Genomic DNA, 12349 nt, shown 5'->3' with positions numbered 1-12349 from the left:
GACAGAGAGAGAGACAGAAAGAGACACAGAGAGAGAGACAGACAGAGAGAGGCAGAGAATCCCAAGCTGGTCCCACACCATCAGCACAGAGCCTGACATGGGGCTCGAACTCATGGACTGTGAGATCATGACCTGAGCCGAAATCAAGAGTCAGATGCTTAACCAACTGAGCCCCCCAGGCACCCCTCAAATGAAAGTATTTCAATCCACAAGTGAAAGCTACAGTGATTTATAACCTTGGAAATAATGCAGCATTATTTTCACTGCCTCCTGTTACATGCAAGTGAGTCACAGGACTACAAAAACAGGGAAGTTCAATTCTACATCTTGATGAGAAAGTGGCAGAGCTCCATAAGAGCATGGAGACAAGGAGGAGATATTGTGCTACCATCTTTGGAAAATACATTCTACCACAGGACTCTCTTTTCTCCGTGGAATCTCTTCAATGTCGGTTCCACGAAACATACTTCGTGAATGTTGCTTTAGGCAGTTATCACCGGGGTTGCTTCTACGTAAAAAGGCAGACTTGGCCAAAAAAGGTGTCTTCGCAAATTCTGGAGATGTCCAGATATGGAACTCACAAAGAGATTATTTAGCACAATGATACTAAAAGGCACTATTATTTTAAATTCTGTAGTCCAGGGTGTACCCACTTAGATGTTTAATTTTTATGGTTCAGAAAGGGCTAATGCTGTAACCTTCCACATTAGTGCCAACAGCTGAATCAGAGTGTGTAGAATCTCTTGGCATTCACGTATGTAGACTGGAGCAGGTTCAGAAGTGATCCATTGCAGTCCAGGATGGCCCTCATAAGGAAGGGCCTTACTTCTCCAAGTAAGATGGGCCCTTATCAAACTGGATGGCTTCCTGACAGTAAAGCTAAGCCTGGCCTAAGGAGGATCCACATATTTAAAAAATAAGGAACGATCTTCCACTTAATATCTCACTCTTATGTGAATTGTTGGCTTAAACGGGAAGAGGGCACCTCTTCTCTTTGAAATAAATACTCCAGAGTAATAACAAAATATTTGAATTTAAAGCACTAGCTGTTAAATTTTAATTGACTTTAAATCAAGGTACTTAAAATTCATTCCCACACTAATGATGAATTTTTATTGATTTTATCACAGAGATGTCTTTGTCCCAGAGGCACTATTTGAAAGTCATCCAACAAGAGTTAATAGTATATAGTCTGTGAGATAGAACATAACTGGATTTTGTCTCTTTGTTTTTGTTTAAAGATAACTGACCTGTACAGGGAGAAAATCCATTGATTTGAACTATTTTCTCCGAATAGTCATAAACATGCAATACACTCTTTGCTGAAAGAGTGATTGACAGATACTAGAAGTATGGACTTAAAAGAACAAAATAATATGGAATAAAAACTATTATACTGAAGCCACCATCATTATTTTTAGAGTTTCAGAATTGCTGAGATGCTCCATAATGAAAACATTGTCTTTATACAAATTACAGAGTAGGAGAAGTGGAAGTGTCAGAAATAATTCCATTAGCTTTCGCGAAAAATCCTCTCTGTGGTAGTAGGCACTCCATTCCTTGGGTGTCAGATCAATAAATGGGAGCAAATATGAACTCATCCAAGGAATACCGTGGGAAATATTGCCATCACCAGCAGGTTCGATTCTTGTTGAAATGCACAAAAAATTAGACCCATCATCTCTGAATTTGTTTTCATGAGTCAGTGGCTACCGCGGGCTCTGGGAGGGTGCGTTTTGGTGACTTGCCAGGCTTGCCACATCCTTGCTGCTGGTATCTGGTTTCAGGGCAGCTCACAAAGGATCACCTGTGAAAGCGGTGACATTCCTGGATCTGGACACCCCTGTAACGAACTGCCACCTGTGGTGTCTCGGAAATGAAGCTCACTTTCTCCTTCCAGGCTCTCATTTCGTTTTTGTTCCTGCCTTTTGTTTCTCCCCTGTTACTGCCGACACACACACCGCACTTTCATTCACTTTGCTGGAATTGTTCCACTCGGAATATCAATCCCTCCATCTCTACTCTCTCTTTTTCTTTTCTTTCTCCCACGCCCTCCTCCCACTTTTTCTTTCCCAGCTTGTCCTAACAAAGGGTTAGGGAAAGTCTCAGCTAGGGGCTCTTAACCTGGGGCCCTTGGGTAAAATTCAAGGGGCTTGTGAACTTGGAAAAAGGATTTTCACTTCTACCCTGTAGAAATTCAGCCTCTCCTTCTAGTATGACTACTGGTGACTAATCATCCACCGCGCGTCAGCAGAAAACACACTTCTTTTCATTTTACATTAAGGTTGCTGCAAAATCTCAAATGAGGTTTATGTCTGTCACTACTTCAAAATTAGACCAGCAGCTAGATCATATGATATATTATGTTCATAAAGAGGCAAAATTATTACCTATCTCACAGATTTAAAAAAATGTGGTAACTGTTTTTCAATACAATTGGTTTTCTTTGCAATCTTATATATTGTGTCTCATTCATTTACAACCATTATTCTGACACAGGTTCATAGGCTCCATCAGTCTGTCAATGGAGTGCAGGGCACAAAAAGAGCTAAAACTGTTCTGTAAACAAATAGTCAGGGCTGGAAATCCAAGCCTGTTTCTTTGGTGTCCCAGGATAGACCAAGTTATCAGGTTTTTAAAAGGCGTGAGGCATTAAAAATTAATTTTTATAATCTTTAATTAGAATAATGTTGCACATGACACTTTTGGTGTTAATGATGAACAGGAAATGTTTGGTGATGTTCGTTATTTGAATGCTGGAGAGCTAAGGGCAGTAGGCAGCTGCTGGGCATCCTCCTGGGGAAAGTGTGAAGGTGTGAAGCCAAAGGTATGATGCACCAGCTTCAGCCATTAGCGTTATGGAAGCAGGAATGGGGGGAAATCAAGAGCCGAATCTGAGGAATGGGAAGGTTCTTCAAGGTCATTATGATTTCAGATCATTCATTTTTAATTTAGCCTCTCAAAACTTTTAGGTTCTACTAGTAGACAATTTATCTTGTATCTTTTGTCATCCCAGACCAGACAAATTGCACTTATATCCAATAAGCTGTTTTAGAATTCTTAGTTTTCACAAATTGGGTTTGCCAAAGATGGGCAAACCAGCTTCTCCCACCAAACCAGTCCGTATTATTAATGCTGCTCTAAAGTGTAGGGTATAAAGCTCTGATGTGGACTGAAGGCCAGACCAGATGTATGCTCTGGCTGGATTTACCCCTCATTTTTATTTTAGTTTTTAAAATTTTTTACATGTTTACTTATTTTTGAGAGAAAGAGAGAGCACAAGCAGGGGAGGGGCAGAGAAAAAAGGAGACACCGAATCTGAAGCAGGCTCCAGGCTCTGAGCTATCAGCATAGAACGCGATGTGGGGCTCGAACCCACAAACGGCAAGATCATGCATGACCTGGGGTGAACTTGAACGCGTAACCGGCTGAGTCACCCAGGTGCCCCTACCCCTCATTTCTAAATGAAAGTTTAAAATATACTTAGAAGGAATTGCATGGTTAGCACCTATGCTCACCACCTTGGTCTTACCATTAGTTGATATTTATATTCACTTTATTATAAACATATCCATTCCTCTACCTGTCCATCAACCCACCTTATTTTTTAAAAAGTTAATTTCAAAGTGAGTTATAGACATCTGGTACACTTCAGCAAGCATATCATTATAGTTCCTTTTTGTTTTTCTTTTTGAGGTAAAATCTGTATATAATGAAAGGCATATATTTTAAGTGTACCATTTCTGGAGTTTTGACAAAGGCATACACCTGTGTAACCTACCCCATCCCGATATAGAATTACTCCACCCCACCTCACCGGCTCAAGCCCCTTCCCACTTAGTCCCCATGCCACCGCCCCACAGCTAATCACTGTTCTGAGTTGTGCACTAGCTATTAGTTTTGCCTTGCTGCAATAACATGTTTTAGGCTACAAAATTAATACATATTAATTAAAGATCATCTTAAAACAACACGTAAAGAACATAATGGGGGGAGGCAGTGGCTGGGTGGCTCAGTTGGTTAAGTGTCTGCCTTCCGCTCAGATCATGATCTTTTGATTTGTGATTTTGAGCCCTGCATCCAGCTGTCTGCTGTCCCTGCAGAACTGGCTTTAGATCCTCTGTTCCCCTTTCCCATTCACACTCTTTCTTCACTCTCAAAAAAAAAAAAAATAATAATAATAAAGAACATAATAGAGGGGCACCTGGGTAGCTCAGTTGGTTAAGCAATTGCCTGTTGATTTCAGCTGAGGTCATGATCTCACAGTCGTGACATTGAGCCCCACTGTCTGGCTCTTCGCTGGGCATGGAGCCTGCTTAAGATTCTGTTCCTCTGCCCCTCCCCCACATGTGCTCTCTCTCCCTCTCTCTCCCTCTCTCTCTCTCTTTCTCGCTTTCAAAAAAAAAGAACATAATGGGGATTATAAAATATATAAAACATTCTGTAGTCTTCATTTTCACTTAAACATTTTCTCATTAAAAGCTCTTCATAAAAATAACTTTGAATGGCTACATAATGTTGACACTTTGAATGAGCTCCTGTAATCCTATAATGGCCCTTGAGTTCCTTCTTTCCCCTAGTGTAATCTTCAGCCATCAGAAGGAAGGTGTGATGGATTCAGTAAACAGGCCTGCTGGAAGACAGGCCAGCTGAGAAAGGAACATTCTATTTCGATTGCTCTAGTCATGTTCTTCTTCCCCCTTTGCTGAGCTGTTTATACCTCAGCTGTTGGCTTCTATGGTGATTTCTCTTACTCTCTAATCCTCTTTCTTAGTTACTAAAATCTCCTTCTGTTCATGCCCTGTTCCGAAGGCATTCTGAAGCATTTCTAATGAATGCTCACTTGGTTTTAATCACCCAGGAACTGAATATGACAAGCTGCAGTGGTCCTGGGCTTACAGGAGACAAGGTCCTGCTCCATGCTGGGGCCCTTTGCACCAGATTGACAGCAGTGGACGTGAGTTGGTCTGGAGCCACAGATGTGGGTGTGATGGCTCTCATACAAGGAGCTTCAAGGTAATGCACCAAGAGTTACCCTGTCATGCCTCCAATTAATTCACTGATAACACATTTTTGGAAATAACACTTCTTGCTCTTGTTATATGTTTTTTTTTAATTTTTTAATGTTTTTTTTTAATTTTTGTGTTTTTTTTTTGTTTTTTTTTTAATTTTTTAATGTTGATTTATTTTTGAGACAGAGAGAGACAGAGCATGAGCTGAGAGGGGCAGAGAGAGGGAGAGACAGAGTCCGAAGCAGGCTCTGAGTGGTCAGCACAGAGCCCGACGTGGGGCTCGAACTCGTCAACCGTGAGATCATGACCTGAGCCAAAGTCGGATGCCCAACCGACTGAGCCACGTAGGCACCCCAAGCCACTGTGTTTTTTTAATATTCTACTTATTTATTTTGAGAGATAGAGAGAAAGAGAGGCAGAGAGAGACGTAGAGGGAGAGAGAATCCTAAGCAGACTTTGAACTGTCAGCTCAGAGCCCAATGTGGGGTTCAATCTCATGACCTGAGATCATGACCTGAGCCGAAATCAAGAGTTGGCGCTTAACTGACTGAGCCACCCAGGCTCCCCGCAAGCCACTGTTCTAAGTTCTATTTATGAATTATATTAACCCCTATGATGTAGGTGTTCTTGCTATTTTCTTCAATTTGCTGAGGAGAAAACTTAGGCAAATGAGATCAAGTAACTGGTCTAACTTCACACAACGAGTTAGGTAGTAGAGTCTGCATGTCTGCATTGGAACCTAGAGTCTCATCACCCTCTGCCTTATATCTGTTTCCTGCAGAAAGAAATAGTGAGGACGGATTTAATGTTTGGCTGTACTCAAGCCATGATTTTTGTAAAGTCAGCCCTGTTAATATAAGTTCACAGCCAGGAGTGCCAGATTTCTAGATGGAGCAGAGTCCAGAGCGGGGATCAGAACACTTTACCTCTAAAGAGCAGGTAGTTTATTTTTAGGTTTTGTAGGCCATACGGTCTGTCATAACTACTCAACTCTGCCTTGGTAGGAGTCATACACAATATGTGAACAAATTAACCTGGTCATGTTCCAGTAAAACTTTGTTTTCAAAATCAGGTGGCAGGTGACATTTGGGCCATGGACCATAGTTTGTTGACCCCTAGTTGAGAGAAGTAGTTACAGTGTTATGAGTATGACTTTTTTGAGAATCAGATGAAAGTAATGGATTCCTTACCCATAATGAGCCACATAAACACGTGCATAAAACCTTTTACATATGTTGATAAGTATATTAATATATATAAATATGTGTATGTCTGTAGTATATGTAGGTATATGTCACCTGATACACATATGTGTATATTAATTGGTATGATATATTTACACTTACTAATATATTGCCTTGAACATTGATTCTTTTCAGAAAAATCAGAACATAATCTTTTCAGATAACTTATCTCATAAATATCTTTCATGCAAAAGTTAATTCCATCCCTGACAACATGAAAAAGTTCCAAATTGCATAATTAAAGCATAAAGCAAAAATTAAATTTGCTCCAGTGAAACTCTATAAAGGCTGTTCCTGAATGCAAATATCATCTTTAACATCCTAATGGTTGTGACTTTTTGTTTTGATGGTAACAGAAGCTGAGAGCTGACAGCCCTGACTTGCAGAGGCACATAAATAGAATCAGAACTCTAGAAGGTCTCTTTATCAGATAATGGGTGATGGATATCAAGGCATTCTGGGTTTCCCAGAGGCTCTTAAGTTGAAACGATATTGCATTACTTCCTTTGTTCCTAAAGCAAGAGGTCACTGTGGCAAGGTTTTCATCATTGGTGCTGTTTATGGCAGCAAGAAAAGGATTACAGATCTACATTTACATTTTAAGGGTCACCTGAGTTTAAGAAACACATAAAAGAGTTCTGCAGTGTTTCTGATTATCTGCAGAGTTCTACTTGCAGAAGTACTCTGGTGATCGAAAGTTGTCATAGTCCTTGAATCAGTCAGGAGAAGCTAGATTATGTTGTAACCAAGAACCTCCAGATCTCAGGAGCTGAAAACAACAAAGGTTTATTTCTTGCTCATGTCCATCCTGGATGGGTTGGAGGCTCCAGTCCACAGCTACCCTGGGCTAAGACCAGGGCCCAGGCTAGAAGAGTAATCACTGTCTGGAATCCTGGCAAACGTCACAGAAGAAGGAAAAGAGAACGTGGTGAAGCGTGCACCAGATCCTAACGCCACTGATTATATTTCATAGTCAAAGCAGTGAGCCCCACCTAATGTAGAATTGCAATCCGAGCACATTTCTAGAAGGAAAGAGAAAGCCAGGCAATTTTGAACAGCCATCCTGATATGATAATTGACCTTTTCTAATCCCTTCTTCTAGAGTAGAATTATGGCCAAAGTAGTTTTTAGTTTTCCACCTGCCTCTTTAACCACCCAGTCCCTAGCTCTGATGAAGTTGATAACTCTTCCAGCAGTACGCAAGGCTTCTTTCAGAATTTTTAATAGAATCTTTGATGTCAATATGTCAGATGCAGAAGTCATAATGGCTTTTCCATCCCAAGTAGCAAAACCAGATGTATTGTCAATCATCACAAATGTAATTTCTACACACAGGGTCCATATGAACAGTTTAAGAAATGTATTTTAGTATCATTTTGAAGATATCAATGTCTTTACTGGTTTCCCAAAAGGAGAAAGTGAGATAGGAATCCACTGTTGACGATGACCCCAAGTATATAACAGATGAAAACCAGGAAATGGCTGCACTGAGAAATATCAATAATTTCATCCAGTTGCCTATGTAAGGAGAATAGAGCAACTTGCAACTCCTTCATGGCCTGCTTCAAAATTGCAGATGGCATGCCTGATGGGGAGGGAAATCTCTATCTCCACAGCTATTGTCTTAGTATTCTTCCTTTGCTCCAGCCATAATGTAAGATACACATTTCTGTAACATATGACTTTACTAATATTCCTTCCATCAGGCTTCTCAACATGAAAACTTTCCTTATAGGATGTTCTAAGATAAGAATTTTATATTGAGCCTTGCTTTTAGAAAGAATCCATACTGCTACACTAATCTGGTGTCAGGTAAGATGCTTTTGTAGCTTTTTTGATTTTGTGCATCCAATGGGAAGGAATGTGTAATATAAAAAACATGGTTGCTTTTATGTCCCATTATATATGGTGGTAAATCTAAAATTAAAGGCTATGTAAGACTCAGTGTATTTTATTTCTTTGTTAATTTCTAGTTGAAGCCTGGACTGCTGTTGAGCATAGAGAATCTTTATAAGGGTCATGATGTCATTGTATGCTTTCTTTAATTTATAGAAAGCCATTCTTGACTTAATAACATGATGGTGATGATGGAAAGTATACTTAAAATGACTACACCCAGGAATATACCATAGCCCTTCCACAACCAGGTTCCTTGGACACAACCAAAGGCTGGATAAAATAATTTGAAATGAAAATATATTTTCTAAAAAGGCAAAATCAAAGTTACAGAAAAGAAATCCAAGAAATAAAGATAAATATTTGTGCCTGATTTATCGAGCCCTCCCCAAGTTGATAAACCAAAATTAAAGTGCATTGTTTACCAAAGCAAAATTCCTCTTTAGATATTTTAAAATTATTTTTTCAATGTTTATTTTTGAGAGAGAAAATGTGTGTGTGTGTGTGTGTGTGTGAGAGAGAGAGAGAGAGAGAGAGAGAGAGAGAGAGAGAGAGAAAGAAAGAACAAGTAGGGGAGGGGCAGAGAGAGAGGGAAACACAGAATCTGAAGCAGGCTCTGGGCTCTGAGCTGTCAGCACAGAGCCCAAAGCAGCGCTTGAACCCACGAGCCACGACATCATGATCTGTGCTGAAGTTAGAGGCTTAACCGACCAGGTGCCCTTCCTCTTCAGATATTTTGATGCTATTTGAATAAATAAAGAACTGCAACTGCAAGCTTTTGCTATGAAATTCTTCTTTTTAAATAGAGACATTATTGAGATGTAATTTTTTTTGTAAACTTCCAGCCTTCAAGAACTGTCCATTAATGGATGCCAGATTACAGATAAAGCCATTAGAGCTTTAGTGAAAAAACATGGAAACAGGTAATAGTGATAAGCTTCTCATTTACATATACCTTACATTTATGTATCACCTATCATTACACAGAGAGCATTCTATTGTCTTATTTGTATTATGTTATTTGGTGTTTCATCAAGCACTCATTTTCCCTATTTGTCAGTTGAATAAACTGAGGCCCAGGGCCACTAAGTGACATGCTAACTGGCACACAGTAAGATACAGAAGCTAGACTTTCCAGTTTCAAGCAGAGTGTTCTTTGTGTTCTGGAACAACTGAAGGAAAGATCTGGAAAACATTTTCTTCTCCTCTTGTTCAGAACCTCAAGGCTAATCACAAATAACTAGAGACTTTCCCCATCATGATTTAATGACGAACTGTAAGAGTTACTATCATGCATTTACCCCACCATTGTGGAAAGATCACATGACTATAATTTCAGCAGCTGTCATTTCCCCACACTTTGGGGGAGGAGCTGCCCACCCACTATAGTAAGATGACCAGGAGCAGATGGCATTGTGCGAAGGCACTGCAGACTCACAGGATAGGGCTGGATGAGGTTTGCTTTCTGTAACATGAAGGCTCACCAAGCAGGGGTGCATGGAGTCCTCAGATAAGGTGTCTGGTCTCTCAGGGCGGCAGCTGCTGCTTCCACACCTACAGGAAACATTGAGAAAGAAGCTTCATGAATAGCAGGGCTGGCTTCTTCATATTTCTGGGGTGAGATGATTCAGAGGATGACACATTTTTATTCCTCTGGTTTGAGTCTGCTTCTGATTTGTGGACATTCCAAAGTAGTCCGGGGAGTCCAGCCCAGTGTGAGACCAAGGTGCACGGGACTCTCTGCATAAACAGCTCCTGGACAAACAGAACTTTTATCTCGGCCACTCCCCGGGGAGAGAGGCTACTACCTTCTCTTCAACTTTTGTTTGTTTGTTTGTTTGTTTTTAAATAAAATTTCCAATGTTACCAGCCTGGGAAAGTCTAATGAAGTAGTACATTAGATGTGATGATGTTTTAAAAACATGGCAGGGGCGCCTGGGTGGCGCAGTCGGTTAAGCGTCTGACTTCAGCCAGGTCACGATCTCGCGGTCTGTGAGTTCGAGCCCCGCGTCGGGCTCTGGGCTGATGGCTCAGAGCCTGGAGCCTGTTTCCGATTCTGTGTCTCCCTCTCTCTCTGCCCCTCCCCCGTTCATGCTCTGTCTCTCTCTGTCCCAAAAATAAATAAACGTTGAAAAAAAAAATTAAAAAAAAAAAAACAACATGGCAAATGATGAATCTGATGTGAATTGGGAGTTTGATATTTTGTCAAGAATCTGTTTGAAACATCCTCATTCTGCTTAACTCTCTTCTTCATAATTTTATAAACCATGAGGCATAGGAATATGTTTAATATTGTGCTTTTGGAAAGACTGAGAGGCTCTAGATATTTGCTTAAGACTGTGGTTATTTTTGATACCTTAGACTTTCTACTTTATAAGAAGAAAAATATTCTATGAAACTGCTTCAAATCACTGATCAACTTTTTATGAAGAGAAAGTATTGGATGGATTATAATTTGTTTACAGAATATCTATCCTTTAACCTGTTGACATGTTATTTACTGTTTTCTCAAACCTTCTCTGTGAATCATTCTTTGAGTAGGAGGGGAAAAAATGGAATCATATAAGCCTGCTCATTAGTTATGTGAATTTAGGAAAGTTATACACTTTCTGAGTCCCAGTTACCTTATTTATAAAGTATGGGTCAAATGATTATCAGAGAGAGCTCCTATGAAAATTAAGGAAATGTTTACTAAATAAAAACAAAACAAAACAAAAACACCCACCTCGCAGTGACTGGTATTAAGTATGTCCTTCGTAAATGCCACTTTGTTTTATTCCAGCCTACATTGATTGTCCACTTCTCTGAATGCCTGTATCATAGACTGTTTATTCCCCAATATTTCTATATGATAACCTTGTCTCCTTAAGCAACTTTCAAAGCAAGACTACATTTTGCACCTGTGGGATCTGACACACTACACAAATAATTTGGGAAAACACCATGAATCCTCCCAAGGTCAATAGCCTGTGAATTGTGTAATAGTTCATTTGGTAGAAAAACACACCAAGGAGCGTGACCCCTGTGATTGAAAAAAAAAAAAAAAAGTGCAGCTGGCCAATAAAAAGCCTCATCAAATTGAATTCTGATTGGCAAAGTGTATGAGTAAATTAAGAAGGTCAGCATTTCTTACATAAGTTGGCAGCCGGCTCTGGTTTCTCTGAATTATCTCAAGTTTCTTGAATCCTTGTCCTTGTACAATTTTGACAGAAGTCAACATTAAATGGAAAGATAAAACTAGAAATGAAGTCTTGGCAGAGAATTCCAAAATGGTCCCTGTTGTTTCAAATTGCACCTTTGCTCCTTCTGGAATATTAATCATTTGGTTTTGAAAAATTCCAGTATATTGTCCTTGTTTCATTGTTATAGCTATTACTGTTTGGATACGTTTGCTTTTAAGTGTTATTAATAAGTTGTTTTAAATTTTTTTTAATGTTTATTTATTTTTGAGAGAGAGAGAGAGAGAGAGAGAGCATGAGTGGGGGGAAGGGCAGAGAGAGAGGGAGACACAGAATCTGAAGCAGGCTCCAGGCTCTGAGCTGTAGCACAGAGCCTGACACGGGGCTCGAACTCACAAACCGTGAGATCATGGCCTGAGCTGAAGTTGGTGCCTAACCAGCTGAACCACCCAGGCGCCCATAATACATTGTTTTTTAATAGTTGTAGCTTTTTTTGTCTTTAACATTTTAGCAAATACTTTCTTACATTATTGAAAACTTGCGATTAACATCAGTTTAATGTTTGCAAAATTTATTAGCCATCTCTGAAGTGTTGAGCAGTTAAAGGTTTCTAATATTTGAAAATAAATACTGCTCTAACGATACATCTTTCTGCATGGAGATTCCTACAGCTCTTTTATGACTATGAATTTAGGCTAGAATATGTACAGGGAGATTTCTAGGTCTAACTGCATGAAAATACTTTAAAGTCTTGATTCACAGGGCACCTGGGTAGCTGAGTCAGTTAAGCTTCTTCCCACTCTTCATCTCGGCTCAGGTCATGGTCTCACAGTTCATGAGTTCAAGCCCCACATCTGCCTCTGTGCTGACATGGAGCCTGCTTGGGATTCCCTCTCTCTCTCCCCCTCTCACTGCCCCCTCCTCTGCTCATGCTCTCTCTCTCTCTCAAAATAAATAAACTTAAAAATTTTTTAAAAATTCTTGATTCACATATCCAGATGATTTCAAGGATTGAATT

At 39.8% G+C, this 12349-nt stretch overlaps 1 long non-coding RNA gene across 4 annotated transcripts in view; it reads right to left on the bottom strand.

The window, feature by feature from the left end:
- The window catches only part of LOC147574767 (uncharacterized), a 77797-nt gene that overhangs the window by 24916 nt on the left and 40532 nt on the right, over positions 1-12349 (bottom strand). For 3 of the 4 annotated variants that reach the window (XR_015243483.1, XR_015243484.1, XR_015243482.1), the window contains exon 1: positions 9591-9873. This is a non-coding gene — a long non-coding RNA (uncharacterized LOC147574767). Of the gene's footprint in view, positions 1-9590; positions 9874-12349 lie in introns of those variants that run through there. The other variant, XR_015243485.1, reaches the window with a different exon arrangement.

Source organism: Puma concolor, chromosome D4 (genome assembly GCF_028749965.1).
Source record: "Puma concolor isolate L17-30 chromosome D4, mPumCon1.1.hap2, whole genome shotgun sequence".
Taxonomy (NCBI): domain Eukaryota; kingdom Metazoa; phylum Chordata; class Mammalia; order Carnivora; family Felidae; genus Puma; species Puma concolor.
Note: the sequence above shows the minus strand (reverse complement) of the source record. Positions and strands in the feature narration are given on the sequence as shown.